This window comes from Carcharhinus amblyrhynchos, chromosome 22 (assembly GCF_965287045.1).
Source record: "Carcharhinus amblyrhynchos chromosome 22, sCarAmb.v2.hapA, whole genome shotgun sequence".
In the NCBI taxonomy this organism is placed as follows: domain Eukaryota; kingdom Metazoa; phylum Chordata; class Chondrichthyes; order Carcharhiniformes; family Carcharhinidae; genus Carcharhinus; species Carcharhinus amblyrhynchos.
This window is the reverse complement of record NC_137345.1, coordinates 27,251,690-27,272,429: the sequence shown is the minus strand read 5'-3', so window position 1 is coordinate 27,272,429 and position 20,740 is coordinate 27,251,690. Positions and strand designations below refer to the sequence as shown.

At 43.7% G+C, this 20,740-nt stretch overlaps 1 protein-coding gene and 1 pseudogene across 2 annotated transcripts in view; one reads left to right on the top strand and one right to left on the bottom strand.

The window, feature by feature from the left end:
• The window catches only part of hmga1a (high mobility group AT-hook 1a), a 102,576-nt gene that overhangs the window by 8,348 nt on the left and 73,488 nt on the right, over positions 1–20,740 (bottom strand). The gene's annotated exons all lie outside the window — the stretch shown is intronic.
• Positions 5,158–6,675, top strand: LOC145357137 (protein CDV3 homolog; annotated as a pseudogene).

Sequence of the window (20,740 nt, the reverse complement as noted above, 5' to 3'; positions counted from 1 at the left end):
ATTTAATCATTCATTGCAGTAGCAGGAAAAAAATTCTACTCCAGCAATCTAAGCACTTTTCAGTTCATGGCACTTAAACTGAAGGGAAGCCTACATGTGATCATTGGCTCCTCGTAACATTTCCCTTGCCAGAAAGATTTATTAAGTGGATTTCTATAGTAAAACATTGCAGCGCTTGACAAGGCTGCTTGTTCCAAACTACAGCTATGTGGAAAACAGATGAGTCAGTTTCTGATGTGACTCTGAGTCAGCGTAGCCACTTCCTCCTTGGCACAATAGTCCCGAGAATCAGATTCAGAAAATTCACTGAGTGAAAACAGGACCGATAGTAGGCCAACTCCTTAGTCTTCATTGATATACACAAGCCTAACAGGGAACGTCAGCTGGGTGCCAGCTATTAAATCCTTCTTAGTTCATGCCAGAAAGAATGCGAATTTCTCACTTCCGTCCCTTACCTTTCTGCCTTCTGATATAGTTTTTCCACTATCATAAGTTTCCTATTAGTGTTTCATTAAAAAGTGTTTCATCCTCTCTACTTTTCACCTGTATGACCCTGCCTGCTAAACCATTTCGGTGCGAGGATATAGTTTATGAAATCCAATACTATTATTTGTTAAAACTAAGACACCAACCACCACAAAGGCCCAAACTGAACTTGGTATTAGTCAGAGCTTACCACTGGCTTCAAGCTGTGCATGACATGTCACTGCAATTTAACCGTATGTTTAGAAACACTTAAGATATTTTACATTTGCCCCACCCTCACATATTTTACTTTTGACCGGGGTTCTGTTACAGTCAGAAATAATCAGGCATGGATGGAAATTTGAGAAAACATCACACAGTTTTGGCAGGCACCAACACAATACCCATCTAAAATGTATCTAAGCGCCATGGATCAGATTTTTAATTGCCTTTGGAGATGGGAACGATGCGACTGGAAAATTGCATTGCTGGAGGGTGGCACTGGATTGCTTTGCCTCAGGGACAATATTGGAATCAATATTGCAATCAAAGCACCCGCAGGAAGGGGGGAACAGGAAACCCGCTGGTCACCAAATTAGTGGCCCCTTAAGCTCTTTGAGAAGCCGGTTAAAGGGTCTGCCCGGAACAGAATGAGATTTTTTATCCTTTTCCCAGATAAAGCTGCCCATTCCGATGTGGATTAGTCTCCGTTGGCTGGGTTTTTGCCCATAAGGCAAAAAAGCTTTTTCCCATCTGTGTTTCTATGTGAAATTTCAGGCCAGGTTGAAGGCTGTATATCATATTGTGCACCACTTTTGTCTTTCCTGGTCCTTTCGTGAACTGCCTGTTCCCCTTAGCAATGCAGGGGCACCTCCCAACATAGCTGCTGGCTGCCTTTACCACTGGCGTCAGGCAGGCAGTTCCCACCTTCCAGAGACACAGTGCTTGGAGCCCCAGGTTCACCTCCTGCCCAATCAGCCCATTTACATTTCAAAATGGCAGCATGAGAGCTGGACCCATACCGTTATCATGCAATGGAGCATGATGATCCCCTATCATCCATCCTTCCTGAGTGAGCCAAAACAAGAAAAAAGGATGGAAAAGCCAAGGCTGATTCAGGGAACAAAATCTGAGAGATCGCTCTCCAATGCCTGAAGATAGGAAAAATATATTCCAGGAGGTCATAATGACCACAAGACTCTAGCTCTACCTATATTTTCAATGATCTATCAGCCACTGTTAGAAACCATCCTACTTCTTTTGGAACTGTGTGACTGGGCACTTATTCTGCAAGCTCACAATTGTTTTAAAGTTTATTTATTAATGTCACAAATAAATTTACATTACAATGAAGTTGCTGTGAAAATCCTGTAGTTGCCACACACCAGCGCCTGCTCGGGCACACTGAGGGAGAATTTAGCATGGCTAATCCACCTAACCAGTACGTCTTTCAGACTGTGGCAGGAAACCTAGAGAGACATGGTGAGAACTGGTTCCAAAGGTCCTTCAAAAAGAAAACCTTCACAACATCTAACTTAGGTGTAAGAATATGTAATTTATATGTATGTCCCCCACATACCCGTAACCTAACCAATTCAAATACTGTATGCAGATGGACATCATCGGAGCCCGGTACGCATATTTCAATAGGACCTCACCTGTTTTAGTAGTACAGCCAGTCAGCTCAGGGTGGAAAGATGTACACATCCATGATGATATTCCGCCCGGGTGGGGAAGTCCAAAACTAGAGGGTATAGGTTTAAGGTGAGCGGGGAGGGCTGGGGGGGTGGGGGTGAGATTTAAAAGGGACCTGAGGGACAACTCTTTCACTCAGAGGGTGATGCGAATATGGAATGAGTTGCCAGAGAAGATGGTAGAGGCGGGTTCAATTACAATATTTAAAAGACATTCGGACAGGTACATGGATAGGGAGTGTTTAGAGAGATATGGGCCAAATGCAGGCAAATGACACTAGTTCAATTTAGGAAACCTGGTTGGCATGGACAAGTTGGCTTGTTTCCATGCTGTATATCTCTATGGCTTCCCAATGCCCAGCATTCCCCAAGAAATCATACAAATTCCTCATTCTCACTGGTTGCTGTTTTTAAGTATTGACACCACATGAGTCTGCTTGCATTTGAACAATCCCATACCCTAAAGCCCTGGTAAACTAGAAACATTGTGTGCTCACGGAAAACAGATTCCATTGCTTTGGGCACTCTCAGGAGAACACTATCCAGACCAGCAGCCTGATCCATTCTTTCAAGGCAACTCCGAGCTGCGTTACTGATAGCTGGGAATTGGACTGAGGACTGATGCAAAGGCGCCGGTTAAAACTTCTGCCAAATCCTGGAGTTTCACTGGAATCTGCCCCAATGAATCGCTCAACAGCCCTGTGCAGGCCTTCATAAACCCTGTGACTCTAAATATAGCTTTAAAAAGTCTTTCTGATTGCCAGCTCAGCCACCCTCTGTTTTCTTCTCCAAAGACCTTCTTGGCAGCTCTGATAGAAACTTTTTGTTGCCTTTAGCTGAACTCGATATCTATGTCTGTTCTCACGAGAACTATTTTCTTTTACTCTATGGAAGTATTTTTGCCAAAGTCCAATTTTCCCCTGTAGATGGCCAGTTAACCATCGTCTTACCATGCCCTTGTCTTGACTGTGGGCACAAGCATTCTTTCGGATTAGGATGATTTTAAAAGTGTCCCAATTTTCATTCAATATTGGTAATATTTCCTCCTCGTATTGGCTTTCCAATCCACCCAGTACAAGTCCACCTGAAATTCAGACAAGCACCCAAATTTTACTTTGAATTTGTTAATCTTGTGGCTACTGTTGCCTTATATCTGAGGCTGAATATCACCAGGGTGGGGAGGGCAGAGGAGAGGCAACAAAGTCAGCAGGGAGCCAACTCATTCCACGCTGGCTGACCCTGCAGTCTATGATGCACTGTACGTGAGCTAAACAAAGGCTGAGTGGGACTGCTGTCCCTCACTGGGGAGGAGGGCCCTATCTTGGGAGAGGCTGGACAATCACCCCCGGCAGTAGCAAGAAAGGGTTAGTGGGCACTGCCAGGACTGCAAGGATCCTGGTCCCAAGTCTTGGGCAGGGAAGGTATTGGCAGGTCAGGGTGTGGTGTAAGTTGGGTGGGTGTGTGGATCTAAGACTACGGCCAGTTACAAAGGTTGGGGGGTGGGGGGTGTTTCTATTTTGGGGAGGGAGATGCCCCCGAACAGCAAAGGTTAGCCCCTGGAGACAGTGCTTCCTCTGCCTTTCCACCCTTTGAAAAGATTATTTAAAGATTGTGCTGCCCATTACCATCCGATTGCCCACTCCAAACATTCTATCGCGTGGTCAGCACATTATTGGATAAAACTGACCTGCTAACAAGCTTGGATCCAAGTGCGCACTGGCCCTGGGGTTTGGATCGCAGCGTGCACTGACCCTGGGGCTGTGATCGCAATATACACTGACCCTGGGATTTGGATCGCAGCGTGCACCGGCCCTGGGGCTGTGATCGCAGCGTGCACCGGCCCTGGGGCTGTGATCGCAGCGTGCACCGGCCCTGGGGCTGTGATCGCAGCGTGCACCGGCCCTGGGGCTGTGAGCGCAGCGTGCACCGGCCCTGGGGCTGTGAGCGCAGCGTGCACTGACCCTGGGGTTGTGAGCGCAGCGTGCACCGGCCCTGGGGCTGTGATCGCAGCGTGCACCGGCCCTGGGGCTGTGAGCGCAGCGTGCACTGACCCTGGGGTTGTGAGCGCAGCGTGCACCGGCCCTGGGGCTGTGATCGCAGCGTGCACCGGCCCTGGGGCTGTGATCGCAGCGTGCACCGGCCCTGGGGCTGTGATCGCAGCGTGCACCGGCCCTGGGGCTGTGAGCGCAGCGTGCACCGGCCCTGGGGCTGTGAGCGCAGCGTGCACTGACCCTGGGGTTGTGAGCGCAGCGTGCACCGGCCCTGGGGCTGTGATCGCAGCGTGCACCGGCCCTGGGGCTGTGAGCGCAGCGTGCACTGACCCTGGGGTTGTGAGCGCAGCGTGCACCGGCCCTGGGGCTGTGAGCGCAGCGTGCACCGGCCCTGGGGTTGTGAGCGCAGCGTGCACCGGCCCTGGGGTTGTGAGCGCAGCGTGCACCGGCCCTGGGGCTGTGAGCGCAGCGTGCACCGGCCCTGGGGCTGTGAGCGCAGCGTGCACTGACCCTGGGGTTGTGAGCGCAGCGTGCACCGGCCCTGGGGCTGTGAGCGCAGCGTGCACTGACCCTGGGGTTGTGAGCGCAGCGTGCACCGGCCCTGGGGCTGTGAGCGCAGCGTGCACCGGCCCTGGGGCTGTGAGCGCAGCGTGCACCGGCCCTGGGGCTGTGAGCGCAGCGTGCACCGGCCCTGGGGCTGTGAGCGCAGCGTGCACTGACCCTGGGGCTGTGAGCGCAGCGTGCACTGACCCTGGGGTTGTGATCACTGGCAACAAATGTTGCAATCTCCCAGCGAGATTTCAGAAGGGCAATTTCAGCAACCAGCTTGGCATGAAGATGTGGACCATCCATCGCCAATGCTGCCCTGGTGTCCATGCCCCGTTCAACCTGCTCCAGTAGCTCTGGCAGGCTCCGGTCCCTCCTGTGCCACATTTGTCTCCCTGAGTCACTGAGCTGAAATGACTATGTGTGTCCAGCTTCAGCCCAGCCCCAACTCCCAGCCCAGCATGGCCAAGCAGGATGACAAGAGCCTTGACAACTCCTTCACCAAAAGAGACAAGAAAAAGAAGAAAGACGAAACCAAAGTGGCCAAGCAATCCTACTGGGCTGGCCAAAGCTACAGTGTCGACTGATGCCCCTGTCCCCATCCTGGCCCTCTCCTGCTCCAGATCCAACCTGGCCTGCCACCACTTTCACGCCAATAGTGGCAGCGCCTGCTGAAGCTGGGCCAGTATCAGTTCTCAGAGTGGCCAAGAAAGTGAAGAAGGAGAAAGAGTGGGTGGTGGAGAGCAAGTGTCAGGATCCCCAACAGAAGCGGGTCAGGGAGGATGAAGAATGGAAGGTTTTTGACTTGAGCAAAAGGAAGTTGACATGGAGCGGATCATCGAACAGGGAGTTAGGCTGGGCAGAAGGCGAGCATTCATAACCATCCCATGATTCAAGAGGACAGGGTGGCGCATGAGGGACTGGGAGCTGGTCAGAGCTGTCCAGAAATTGATTACAGTGGCTTGAGAATCCATGCTTTAGAAACCAGTGATGAACATAAGAACATAAGAACATAAGAAATAGGAGCAGGAGTAGGCCATCTGGCCCTTCGAGCCTGCCCCGCCATTCAATAAGATCATGGCTGATCTGTCGTGGCTCAGTTCCACATTCCCGCCCTCTCCCCATAACCCTTAATCCCCTCTCTTATCAAAAACCCATCAACCCGCTTCTTAAAAATATTTAGCGAGGCAGCCTCCACCACTTCAACGGGCAGAGAATTCCAGAGATTCACCACCCTTTGAGTGAAGAAGTTCCTCCTCAACTCCGTTCTGAACCGCCCCCCCTTTATCTTGAGGCTGTGCCCCCTAGTCCTACTGTCTTTTTTGAGCGGGAAGAGTCTTTCCACCTCTATCCTATCCATCCCATTCATCATCTTATACGTCTCAATGAGATCTCCCCTCATTCTTCTAAACTCTAACGAGTACAAGCCTAGTTTATTCAGCCTCTCCTCATAGCTCAACCCCCTCAACTCCGGTATCAGCCTAGTAAACCTCCTCTGCACTCCCTCCAAGGCCAAAATATCCTTGCGCAGGTGCGGCGCCCAAAACTGCACACAGTACTCCAGCTGCGGCCTCACCAATGCCCTATACAGCTGCAGCAAGACCTCCCTACTTTTATATTCAATCCCCCTCGCTATGAAGGCCAGCATCCCATTCGCCTTCCTGACCACCATGAAAGAGAGGAACAAGATGATAAGAAGAATTAAAGAAGATCAGGGTGATGATGGTGGAGAATATCTAGTATGGAGAAGGAGACAAGACACTTGGGCCCTGGAACAAGACAACTCCGGCACCAGCGCCTATCGTTGTGGTTGCAGAAGCCCAGAGTCAAAGCTAGCTGCCATTTATCAACCTCCTTCAACTAGATTGGGTAATGTGAGAAGATCTCAATCACAAGGACCACCTGAGATTTACAATGATGCGCAATTTGCATTCCTACAAGCTTCTGTAAACTACGTGGAAATCAAAAAAGACCTTTAAGATGGCAAAATATTAAAAACAGAGTCAGAGAGGATGGTTCTAAAAGTCAGTCCACTCAGTAGAACTTGGCAATCAGTCAGAAAGCAGTAAATGTTGGTGCTTATTTTACAGACTGGTGCTCTATGTTTCACCCAAGGTAATTAATCTACATGCAGCCTATACGATTTACCCCCACAGTGCCAGAAAAATTTTTAATTGATCCGGTATAGACTTCTGCAGATAAATGAGGCATCTGCAAGGCATTGTGCTAATTATAAGTCTGAAGCACAATGGCTGCCTCATCTACTATGGACTGGAACTGATAAAGAGTTTGAATAAAATGTCAGTCACTCCTTGAGTAAAGGTTAAAATGCTGCTATTAAATGGTCCTTTTGATAATAGTCCTGCTTCCTATTTGAATTTGAGCCTCCCAAAGGTGACAGAATCACCCAATAACAACAACAACTTGTATTTATGTACTGCCTTTAAACTTGGTAAAACGTCCCATCACATTTCACAGAAATGTTATCAAACAACATTTGAAATCAACTTGCAAAAGGAAATATTAGAACAGGTGACCAAAGACTTCAAAGAAGTAGATTTTATGGAGTGCTTAAAAGAAGTGGGGATAAAGAGATAGGGAGAGAAGAGAAGAGGTTTAGGGATGATGTCATTGGGGATGGATGTGATGTCTTTTGGGGGGCAGGGCGTGACATCATTGAGGGTATGTTGTGATATCATTGGGGGGTGTTACAATGTCATTGGGGGTGTGTTGATGTCACTGTGGGTGTGGGTGATGTCATTGGATTGGGCTGATGTCATAGGGGTGTGTATGATGTCTGGGGTGGGTGTGATGTCATTGGAGGAAGGGCATGACATTATCAGGGCAGGATGTGATCTCATTTCAGGGTTTTGGACCTTGCTAACAGGCTAGAATTGGAGGAGTGCAGATATCTTGGGGGGTTACAAGAGATTACAGGATTGGGAGGAGGGAGGAGCAAGAATGTGCAGGGATTTGAAATATGAATGTGAATTTTAAAACCAAGGTATTGCTTAATTGGGAGCCAGTGTAGATGAGCAAGTGTGGGGTGATAGGTGAACGAAACATAGTGCGAATTAGAGCACAAGCAAAGCATCTTGGACAAGTTTGTGTAGGGCAGAAAGTGGGAGGGTAGCCAGGAGTCATTGGAATAGTCAGGTCTAGAGGTAACAAACACATGGATTAGGACTTCAACAGTGGATGAACTGATCGAGACATGGCAAAGTCAACACGGTGACAAAGGTGAAAACAGGCAGTTTTAGTGATGGCACAGATTATGCAGTCAGAAGCTCATCTCAGGTTCAAATGTGGAATTAAATTAATAGAACAGTCAGGTTCAGCCATAGATAGTTGCTAAGGGGGGGACAGATTGCTAGGGAACGGAATTTGATGTGAGGATTGAAAACAATGGTTTTGACTTCCCCAATATTTCTTTGGAGGTAATTTCTGCTCATCTGGCACTGGCTCCTAACGGGGGACAGGGGGAGGATAGAGATACATTAGGGCAGATAAAATAATCCACAAAGGCACAAGACTGGGGACACTGAAAGATAGAAATTCAATGTGGGCGATAGCACAGACTGTTCCTCTAAAATTAAAATCCATCTTGAAAGAGTGAAGAAATAGATATGAGTTAGTATTGGCAATGTAGCAAAACTGCTACTCAACAAAATAATCATTTTTTGTCACTCACTGAAAAAGTTAACCACTGAGTCTTGCATGTGATGTGAGTTAGGAGTTATTTAATTCTATTACCAAACAGCTATGAAATCCCCAAGGTCAAAGACAGAGATGACACTGATCTCCATTGACCTCTTTCTCTTCAGTTGCACAGTCTGTAGCAGGCCAGCTCTTTAGTCCTCACCTACTCCCCTGTATTCCACAGGGGAAAGAAGACCCGTGACTCTAAGAGTATGTGCTCTACTGAGGGATGCCATGCATTAGTGAAGGGGCTGTCAGGCAGATGCATCACATTGCATAAGGATTAAGTTGAGTGACAGTGGTGGGTGATTAAATGGGGTGTGAGAGAACACATAGAAAATGAACAATGGAAGATACATTAAATTTAAGCGACTGTGAGGAGTGATGGAATGCTTGACAAAGCTGCCTGTTTTACCCTCCATCCTATATTCAATTGATTGACATCAATGAAACTGAATAGTGAGTGGGGCACATAATGGGCAGTTAATCTAAGACAAACTTCAACCCTAACATTTTCCCTAAAGGAAAGGCCTTGTGGAGTGAAAAAACAGTGGACATTAAAAGTAACCCAGTGCGAACTGAGTTTTAACCTGAAACAAAACACAACTGAGTCCCTGTTATAAAACTGCTAAACATGTATAACAGTGGCCAATCTACGTACCACTTCAGCCTCTCTGCTTTGCACTTCTGTCTTACACCATCTGTCTTCACTGAAGATTTACTGATTTTGAAATGCAGCTTCACTGATTATATTCCCATCTAAAATCAAACTATTCTTCTCGCACTTGGCTCTAGCTGCTTTTCAGTAAAAAAATTCCTATGGTGGCAAAATAAGACCCCAGTCCTGGAATCTTCGAAAATGAGGTCAATGTCCAAAAATATGCATGTCTCTGGGGAATAAACAAATAATCTGAATGACACATCCTCACCCTCAAACAGACACTGCTTTTGCTATAGGAATTTTCTAAATTTTAAGTCAGAAGAAACCAGCAAGAAATTCATGGGTTTTCTGTCTCTGATAGTGCTTACCCCAAGATGTTACTTGCATGTTACGTTCAACCGCAAAGACACTAAAATTCAGGCCCACAGTGAGATGTTTGGTGAATGAGACTAGACTTGATGCAAAGCATCTGTAACATTAAAACCATTAAAAACAGATTGTTCATGTACTATTTCATGGGAATTTGGTTAAGTCCACATTAGTCATTCATTCTCTAATAACAAGCTTGGTTACGTTGGTTAAACCATCACAATTAAATAACTGAGTGACTGATGACTATTTTCAAAGTGATTTACTTTACCAGCAATGAGACAAGTTTGAAATCTATTTCGTTTTATGTATTTCTAAAAGAAGAGCTCTTCTATAGGGTGAACAAATAAAAAGATGAGACATGTTTATTAGTACAGTGCTCCAGTTACACATGGACATATATAGACAGTTCGGCACAATTGGAAGTAGCTTTATAGAAGGACAGAAACAGTATTGTTGTTTGTCCAGTGTTGGAGGCTGAGTGAGGTGGAATCAAGGCATTTTATTGATTAGCTCTGTGCAATGTATTCCTTCTCCTATGTAGATTGGGAACAATGATGATGGTGGTGGTTGGAGAGGGGGCCAGGGTTCAAAGAGGGGCCACTAGGGTGAAGTGAGCATTTAGCAAGGGTGGTAAGCAAATTAGGCAGAAGATTTTGAAAGCCTGACTGTCATTTCCTCTGAAGGGAAAAGGAAAGGGACTTCACAATATAACAATCTTATGTGAAAATACTAACATTCAAAAGATCCTAAATTCTTTCAGAATGGGATCAATGGGATGTCTGTTAAATGCTATTGTTTTGTTTGCTTAGCACTAGTGAAACTGTGACTATGGGTGGTATAAAGTTCTGGACAAATGAAAACATACTTGGCATTCTGTAGAAATTCCTGCATTAAAAAGTCTCTATTCAAGTTAGCATTAGTTCATGTTTCCTTCTAACACTGGATAAGATGTAGATCTGTTGTGACATATGTCAACTCCAAGGAAAGTAAATTGCTGTGCATAAGAAACTGAAAGGTGTGTCACAAAAGCTCTGAGTAGAATGAATACAAAATTCAATAAAGAAGATTAAAGTTGGATAACACCGTGCCAATGGAACCTTGAAACAGCATAATAATGAGTGCAGCTTTCATCTAACAACACATCTGATGGCATTCAATGGCACTGTTACAAAGTGTACAGTGCTAGTGCATTCAATGGGTTTGTGGCAGTAATCTTGGCATCAAACTCTCGTGCTATAGCACTTTAGCCATTTCATCCTCCTGTCCTATTCCCAAATAATCTGCCCTCTTTCTCATCGGTTGGTTCATATTGGGGAACAACTAGATAGGGAGAGGGAAGCATTCTCCACGTGAGAGTTTTGACACAGCCAAGCCTAATCCTCTCCCAAAATTTATCAACACACTTTTTGGCAGTGAATAATAATGAGGGGTGGGAACATCTTGCTCATTCTTTCCTCCCCAGGACGAGAGCCAATATTTTATCTCATGCAATAGGTGGGTATGCTAAGAATTTTACTGTCATTTTTAATTATGACAATTACTGTGGAGTCAGTGCTCTGCTTTGCAATTCCAATTGTAAATATAAAAGATGATTGTATGAGGACTAAGGGGCAATTGTGAATTGTAGAGTTGGGGAAGCTTATTCCTTCTGGCTTCACAGAAATTAAGAATAATTTACTTCTGAATCTGATGAGCAGGGCAGCAGCAGCCACCATCCCCATTTGTCAATAAAATGTTTTGTAGAGGGATCATTTAACAGATTAGGCCCCTAATTAAATTGAATATACAAGGGGCCTAATGCCTATTTTAGATGGTTTCCTGAAGTGAATGAAATAATGGGCTAGACAATTTGGAAGTGAGCCCAATGCTTGCACAGAATGCTGCTAAATTTGTAAATCTTCTGTATGTTTTGAACCCTTAAAATGCTTTCAACATGTATCTATTTCTAACCCTATGTCTAGTTTTGGAAAGTAGCTGCACTGTACTTGACATATTTATAAAGTGCTTAGAAAATGCCCAGTTTTCTCCATGCTAGATTTTAAATGTAAACCACAAAATGGGGCCCATTGTCTACGTGTAAAATAAGACACTGATGTTCTGTGCAAATATGAAACAAACCCAGTTGGTACTGACATAAGTGTGATTAGTCCCTCTTTTTTGTAAGTACCTATTCTGCTTTTGCACTGTCTAAAAGGTTGATCAGTGCAATTACTTCAAAGCCCTACAATAATTCAGTTGGAATTTGTGACTTGCAAGTGAATAAATCCGTACAATGACCCCCTTTAATGCAAGTCTCATCTGGACCACATAGATTTCTCTGAAGATTGGTTTGCTAAAGGAGAAATATGTATTACAGTTTGACTAAGAAGTAGAATGCTTAAATGTGGTTGACAGCATTGTGTGCATGTGAAAACTAGACCTTGAACACTAAACTAAAAAGACTGGGAGCAGTTGAATTGTGGTGTTCCAATCTGTGTGGAAAATTAGTTGAACAAAATGAATTACTCTTGAAAAGGCCCTTGAACTACCATGAGGAGAGATGAGTGATGGACATATTATTATAGACTCAGAAGTAAGTTGTTGAGACTCTGCTGTCTGGGGAATTGGTGGGTAAGAGATCAAAAGGCAGGCAAAGAGAAATGTGACAGATACCAGCTGGTATGGACTGCATTGGCCCCAGCAGAAAAGAAGAGAGAAATTACTAGGCTGTATTCTGCAAACTGGAAGAATTAGTTTATGAATTCCTGATGCTTTTGGTTAATATATTCTAACTGTTCAACACAAACTCCCAGCCAGTGAGCTAGGGCCCAAGTAAGCTAAAGCATGTTGACAAATGTAACTTGGAAAGTTAAAGAGCGCTCAAAACATAAGACAAAACACAAAGCAAAACCACTGAAAACAGGAAATCTTTATTCAGAAGCACTGCAGGTGTTTAACAGGTCAAAATACAGAAGAGAACAATATACTGCATCAAGTGGTAATACAACTGTAAGAAATATTTGATAACAAATGTGAACCTACTTTCAAAATAGCACAGGAACAATGCAGGAATTAAACTCAATGCCACAGCCAATCTCTGAGAAAGAACCATGCTGCTTACTTGGCACTATATTTAATTTGTAAAATGCTCTAGGTACAAAACAAGACCACAATCACAATCCTTGCCACTAAAACACAGCAATTCAAAAGTGTCAAACCACAAGAAAATTAAAGTAAAACCCAAATGATTAAAATATAATTTTTCAGCCAATCCATTTTACTTCCCCTAACTTTTCCTCAGAGATACATTTAAAAATCACTCACGCATATCTCATCTTCCCCTCCCTGTGCTTCATCTGTGCTTTGCTACAAGAATCTAATTACACTTTATTTCATGATTGCAATTACAAAATTTGCTGCTTCTGCTACAGTTTTTCTTACATGTATCCTTCATCTCATTCAATTAGAACCAACTGTTAGCTCTCATAGTTCTGTACCTCGAACCAACTGAGTACGCTGTATTATAATCTTAAAATCTCCCAGTCAGCTCCTGTGACAATGTTAAAAGTCTCCTACTTCTCCAGTTCATCATTGCAGTAATGCAATGGTATCAGGCATCCTAATGCATAGTTAACAAAAATGCAGCAGTACTTCTCGTGCACCCACACACCAGTGCAATAATTTCACCAGGATGCTGCTATAAAACTGTTTCCACTAAGTGAGAAAGTGTGGCAGTGAATCTAGGTACTAGTTGCCACCATTTTTCAGCGATTCATCTTATGGCTGAAATTCTATTCCAGAAACACGCTATCATAAATTTGTATTTTCTCCCCTCTCCATCTGTGTAAAATCAAAAACATTCTATCAATCCATGCTATCTTTTAGGCAATAGCTTATTTTTGAAATTATTTACACAATCATTTCAGCAGATGCAAAATATCCATGAACATGAACAGAAACTGTCACAATGCCAGTGAAATGCACTGAACACTAAGTCTCCAAAAAATGTTCAGTCTATCGGCACAACATCATCAGCACCAGAGCGCACTGGAAGAATGCCTAAGGGGCCTCAAATACATCTGTTCACCAGTAAAGTTCTAAATCTGTAGGAACATTTTCTCCCAACAGTTTATCGTTGTTATATAGCAGGAAGTTATGCAAAGGGGCCTTGAACATTAAACATTGTGCCTATCAAATTTCTTTCGTGGTTTCAAAGTGAGTGTGTTATTAATCACATAACATCTGTAAGAATGGCTTCAAACGATACCACCACACGTCGCAAGGTAAAGGATGAAAGACTGTGACCACAGAGTAACAGAACTTCTACAGAAATAACAGAATTTCTCCTGACAAAATATTAAGTTAAAACCACCTGCTTCAACTTTTAAACTTCATTGGTACTCACCTCTTAGTTGCTTTCTCTTCCCCTGTCCACAGAAAGGACAACTGCAGGGCATCTGTCAAAGACCCTACTGTGTTAGTCACTAGAAGTGAGATGACTACAACAGGTTTCCTCCCTGGTAAAGGACTGCTTTAGCACATCCCAGAAGGGGTATCAAGAATGGCACTTTGTGTGGGAAATTTTAAAAAAAAAGCAACACACAAATGGCAAGGTATAAAAATTATTAAGGCATTTTATTCATAATTTTAAATCTTACGAATGCAGGAACTGGAGTAGGCCATTTAGCCCCTCCAGCCTGTCCTCTTATTCAGTAAAGATCATGAGTGATCTGTGACCAATCTCCATAAATCCTACTTCCTTCATACTCCCATCAACAGCCATCAACCTCAAGCTTTAAAATTAAAAATTGAACCTCTACTCTAAACAGCGACACAAAATTATTACTTAACATTTTCCTTACTTTAAGTTTAGTTATATTCTTGGACTAGTTACCAGAGGCTTCAAATGATGGTCTGGAAATGCAATTTCAAATCTCATCACGACAGCTAAAAGTTTAACTTCAGTGAATTAAATAAATCTGGAATAAAAAGCCAGCATCAGTAATGTGAGAACAAAACTACCTGACTGTCATTAAAATTCCATTTGGTTCACAAATGTCTATTAAGAAGAGAAATCTGCTGTGCTTCCCTACTTGGTCTGACTTGTACATGATTCCAGACCCACAACAATGTGACTGACTCCTAAATGTCTTCTGAAACAGCTTCACAAGCCATTCAGTTATTACAAAAAGATTTGAATATTACCTCCCACACAAAGGCAATTACAAATTAGCAACATCCATATCCTATGAATGATTTAAAAAATTATAACACCACCATTTTAAATACTGAAGGCGTCCTGACTGCTTTTATCTTATAAAGTGATGATCATGAAACCAATGTCGATTGTCATAAAAACCCATCTGGTTCACCAATGTCCACTAGGAAATGTCATCTGCCATGCTTACTTGGTCTGGCCTACATGTGACACCAGACCCACAGCAATGTGGTTAACTCTTAAATGTCTTGTCAAGGACAATAAGTGCTGGTTCAGCCAGCAATGCCCACATGCCCACAATCCTCCTGGCTTCAGGCTCATATACATCATTCAGATTGGATCGCACATCGAGTTGTCAAAGAATCCATACTGTGCAGAAGGAAGTCATTCGGCCCATCGTGTTTGCACCAATCACAATCCCACCCAGGCTCTATTCCCGTAACCCCACATATTTACCCTGATAATCCCCTGACCCTAGGGTCAATTTAACATGGCAAATCAACCTAACCCGCATATCTTTGGACTGTGGGAGGAAACCGGAGCACCCGGAGGAAACCCACGCAGACACAGGGACAACATGCAAACTTCTCGCAGATAGTGACCCGAGGATGGAATTGAACTTGGCTCCCTGGCACTTTGAGACAGCAGTACTAACTGCTGTGCCACTGATGCCTAATGCCTATGAGGACTCGAGCAAAATTCTAACACAAAAATCGGCTGCCGTCAGTGGTGGTAGAGGCGAACTTGCTGGGGTCTTTTAAAAGACTTCTGGATGAGTACATGGGATTTAATGGGGTTGGGAGTTATAGATAGTTCTATGGCCTGGTAGGTATGGATATGATTGGTGCAACTTGTGGGCCGAAGGGCCTGTTTGTGCTGTAGTGTTCTTTGTTCTATGTAAAACACATCATGGAATCAGTGACAAGCGTTGCTCCTTTGGAAGACAATTTATAAACATAACTAATAAAGGATCCATCTCTCAAGAGGCGTGAAGCCCTTGTATTTTCTGCAGGATTCATAAATAATTTGTTTGTGGCCACAAAAGCCTAATCAAATTGGCCAAACAATGTTGCAAATGCAGTAAGCAAGGAAATGATTCCTAATTTAGTGAGAAAGAATTTTGCTTTTACCTAATTACGATGTTACTTTCAATCCTGCATCTTTAATGGAAAACATTGACCTCAGTTTGACTTTTTAATGGATCAATACAAAGATGTAGTTAGAAGCTTATGCAAAGAGACAGTGAATTTTAAAGGTGGACTGAGGGCAGTAAAGGATTCATTTAATGTTGCATTTCTTGACATATTCCTGGGTGTAGTGAGTAGCTGGAAGGAGATCATAGTCCTCAATATTGAGGAAGAAACCTTCTGCTGATACCATATGGTGTGTTTGGAGGTGGTTGAGGAGGTAAAAAAGCAGAAACATTGCAGCCAATTCCTAGATCCTCTACAGATTGTGATCTAATAATGTAACCAGGGCAGGATTAATGAGTAGAATTGTAGATTCACTTAGATCTTGTTATGTGCACCACCCCTCCACACACTCTGTCTTGTCAAGTGTATGATCATTCCTCACAATCACTTCAGTTTAAAACGTTTTCCATCGTTCATCTTCTATGCACTTCCTCACATCCCCATTTATCCATCTGCCACTCCTGCTCAACATAATCCTTCTGCAAATATGATGCATCTGTCTGACAGTCACCTTCATGAATACACTGCACCCGTCAGGGGAACACATGCTCTTCCAGTTACTCATAGCTCTGTTCCTCCTCCCCCCCTTGCATGGAACACAAGACAGAGGGGAGAGGACTGGGAACTGGCCTGCCACAGGTTGTGCAACTGATAACAGAAGAGAAAGAGGCAGTGGTACTCTGTGGCATCTCTACCTCCGTCACCAGATGGACCAGGATTTCATAGTTGTTGGGTAACAGAATTAAATACCTATATGCATACAAGACTTAGTCATTTAATTTCATCAACAAGTTATGAAAAAGAATTATTTTGCTGAGTAGCAGTATTGCTACATTGCTGATACTAATTCATTTCTTCACTCCTTCAGGATGGATTTTCATTTGACTAGTTAGACCAAATAACCCATTTTGACGTTTATATTCTGGGTAATTTCCTCTCCTAAGGAGGTCTGCCTTTTTAGATCATGTGTGTTTTTAAAGAAAAGCTTCAGTAGGTTAAAATTGGAATCAGTGCAGATATGCTTTAGTTGGTCAAATTAGGTTTCATAGCAGCATTGGGACTGAAGTCCAGATACCTGACATACACGGTGGCACAGTGGTTAGCACTGCTGCCTCATAGTGCTAGGGACCAGGGTTCAATTCCAGCCTTGGATGACTGTCTGTGTGGAGTTTGCATGTTCTCCCTGTGTCTGCTTGTTTTCCTCTGGGCGCTCCGGTTTCCTTCCACAGTCCAAAGCTGTGCAGGTTAGGTGGATTGGCCATACTAAATTGCCCCTTAATGTCCAAAGATGTGCAGGTTGGGGGATTCGCGGGGTAAATGGATGGGGATAAATTGTTGCAGACTTGATGGGCTGAATGGCTTCCTTCTATACTGTAGGGATTCTATGATACTATGATACATACAAGTCACCCCTGCAACTTCATATGGGCCTGTACTGGGTGAAAAATCAGAAGGGAAACTCCACAATGAAAACACTTCCAGTTAGGAACACAAATGTCATGCTTTAATGTATTCTGTCTAGGTGGCAGCATTTACCTGCAAAAATCAAAGCCTTCCAGCATCTAAACCTGCAAGGCTTCCAAAATGCCCTATGGGACTCAAATGCTTCTACACAAACTGCACGGGCATGAGTGTGCAAGAGATCAACAACAGCCACCAACATTATCCTGACTAGAGTGATGATGAATTATTCTGTCTTTCAACAACTACAGAACACTGTATGGTTGTAACCCAAACAGGCACGGCCCCTCAACAGGACAGACTTTCTTCTCTCTGGTAGATTGTAGCAGTAGAGGAGTTCAAATATGTCAAGGGAAGATGTGCCACAGAGATATAGATGTAAAATACACAGGTCCATACATGCCAACCAACAAATATGAAATGGGGCAAAGGTAAAGGAGCTGCATCTCCTGAGGCTGATGAATCTTTGAGATGTACATACCCACAAGTATTCCAGAGAGCAGTTGCTCTTTCTATCTACAGAGGGGAATCTGGAAAAGCTGGCAACTATCTGGAATCATGCCAAGATCAGTGACTTTGATAGTTGCATTGTTGTAACCAGGTGGGTCATACGTCATAAAGGAAACTCACTTCAGTTGTGTTCATTGATTTTTGCAAGGTTTTTAGTCCACTGTATTTACGCTCATGCAAAACCTGTGTAGAACATGGTCAAATCTTGGACCTTATCTGGACATGTATTCCACTTCCAAAATTCATGTAAGGTTTGTTAGGAATTCAGTGAAACTACCTCTCTTAATGAAAGAACAAAGCTAGATTATTCACTTTCAACCATCGTATTTGAAGTTGTCAGATTGCTTATGCAACATCTAGTGCATCAAAAGCTGGATGCTCTTGTACACCAGTCACTGAAATTAATATGCAAGTGCAGCAGACAGTGAAGAAGGCAAATGGTATGTTAGCTTTCATAGCGAGGATTCAAGTACAGGAGTAGAAATGTATTGCTGTTGTTACACAGAGTGAGACCACACCTGGAATACTGAGCCAGATTCTCCAACTTCGCCCGTGGCTGAGATTCTCCAGTTCTGCTGCAATGAACAGAGATTTGGGTGATGCTAAGTTCTCAATTCTCACTGGCAGCGCTGGTGGGGTGTGAACAGCTAGAGGAGCTGGAGCTTTTTTATGCATTTTTGTTCTCTTTATCTGAAAAAGGATATACTTGCTATAGAAGCAGCAAAGGTTTACCAGGCTGATTCCTGAGATGGCAGGACTGATGAAAGGGGAGAGAGTCAGTTAGGATGATACTTGCTGGAGTTTAGAAAAACTAGGAGGATGATGGGGGGATGGTATCTCCTCGAAACCTATAAAATTCTATGGCCTAGAGAGGGTAGATGCAGGAAGGATGTCCCTAATGGCGGAAGGTCCAGAACAGTCAGAGGAAATGGGGAAAACCATTTAGGGCCAAGGGAAAAAATTTTCACTCAGAGTGGTGAGCCTGTGGAATTCTTTATCACAGAAATCAGTTGAGGCCAAAATATTGTCTGTTTTCAAGAAAGATCTAGATATAGTTCTTGGAGCTAAAGGATATGGGGAAAAGTGGGAACAGGTTACTGAGCTGGATGATTGGCCATGATCAAAACTCATGGTAGAGCAGGCTCGAAGAGCAGATGGATTACTCCTGCTCTTATTTTCTCTGTTTCTAGATGAGCAGAAATGTCCTCCCATTTAATTTTTGGCTTCAGAGCAACTATCTGAGATTAACCCAGACTGTTAACATGCCTTGGCGTCAAATTTGACCCTGGAAAGACAAATGATTCATTTGTACCATTACTAAAACCATCTATTTCCATCTCTGCAACATTGCCCCAGCTTCAGTTCATCTGCTGCTGAAACCCTCATTCATGCCTTTGCTACCTCTAGACTTGACTATTCCACATACGACCCCTTCCAAACATGTTCTTGTCCTTAAATTGACCAAATCCCAATCACCTATACTCCTACATTAGCTACTGCTCAAGCAATGTGCAAATTTTAATATTCTTCTTCTTGTTTTCAAATCCCTTCACAATTTCACCTCTCCCTAGCTGTGAAATCTTCTCCATCCACAAGCCAGGTATTATGTTGTGTTATGATGGCTAGACGTTTATTAAACAAGATATGTTTTAAGCTGTCGCTTTCAAATAAAGGTAAAATGAAACATGTGACCTCATACTAGTTCTGCCTGGTGACAAGCTGATGTGACCTGGTTGCCATCGGAATCAGGGGCCCAATCAAATCCTATTGAAACCCAACAGCCAAATTATAACACCTGAACACACAAAGTATGTAGCTGGCTAAGCTTTGTGTAGATTTACGGACTCAGAAACGTTGGACACACGAGGGGAAAAAGGCTTTTCTCCGACAGCTACCAGAAGAATGCCTGTGGGAGCTAGGCTTCTCATCAAGGAGAGAACCTGCAAAGATTTAAAGTTTTGACCTGGCGAATCCAAGAGAAAGATTCAACAGAGTGGGTCTTGCTGCTGAAATGTCAGTGTGGAATTCTCAGGTTGAGAGAAATTACTTTTGATGGACATTGAATGTTACAATTCAGAGAAATTGGGAGATTAAAACCCATTGGTAGTTGGGAGTAACTAATACTAGCTCTGTAAAGATGACAATTCTGCTGAGAGTATGGCTTATGTATATATGCAGTGTGATGTTATAAGATATGTTAAGGAACTAATAAGAAATACCTGCCCTGAAGTTTAGAGTATTACTTGTCTACTAAGTGGTGTTTTGCTAATGTTGATTTTATTTTGCTTGTTACAATAAAAGTCTTAAAATTTGAAATTTTGTCTTGAAATCTTGTATTTAAATTGGTCACTGGGAATTCAATATCTTAAAACAATATTAATCTGTGGGCTTCACAGTAATAACAAGAAGCTCACCACTTGACTCACCAAATTCTACCATCTGCAAGACACAAATCAGGAGGGTGATGGAATGCTCTCCACTTGCCTGGATGAGTTACAATCCGACACAATTTACTTGCAGCACACTTGATCAGCACCAACTTGAAAACTAATTTCCTCCACCAACACGCAGTAGCAACAGTGAGTACCATCTATTAGATGCACTACAGGAACTCACCAAGGGTCTTTGACAATACCTTCCAAGCCCTTGACCTCACCACCTAGAAGGACAAAGGCAGTAGCATAGTGCTGAATAGGCCAGGGCTGTTGCACTGATCTGTCAGCGTCGAGATTGGCACATGTGCAGTGGCCTGTGCTGCCGGCCTCCTGATCGCTGGATGGCAAAATCACTGGCCAGCCTTTCAATCCCAATTGCTGGCCTTCCAGACATGATCGGGCCAATCCCAACCCTCCCTCCAAGAGGCATCGCCCCATTAGGCCCCACTCCTTGGCACTGCCCGAGGCCCAGTAGATACTGCCAAAGTACCACCTGGGCATTGCCACTTTGTCCCT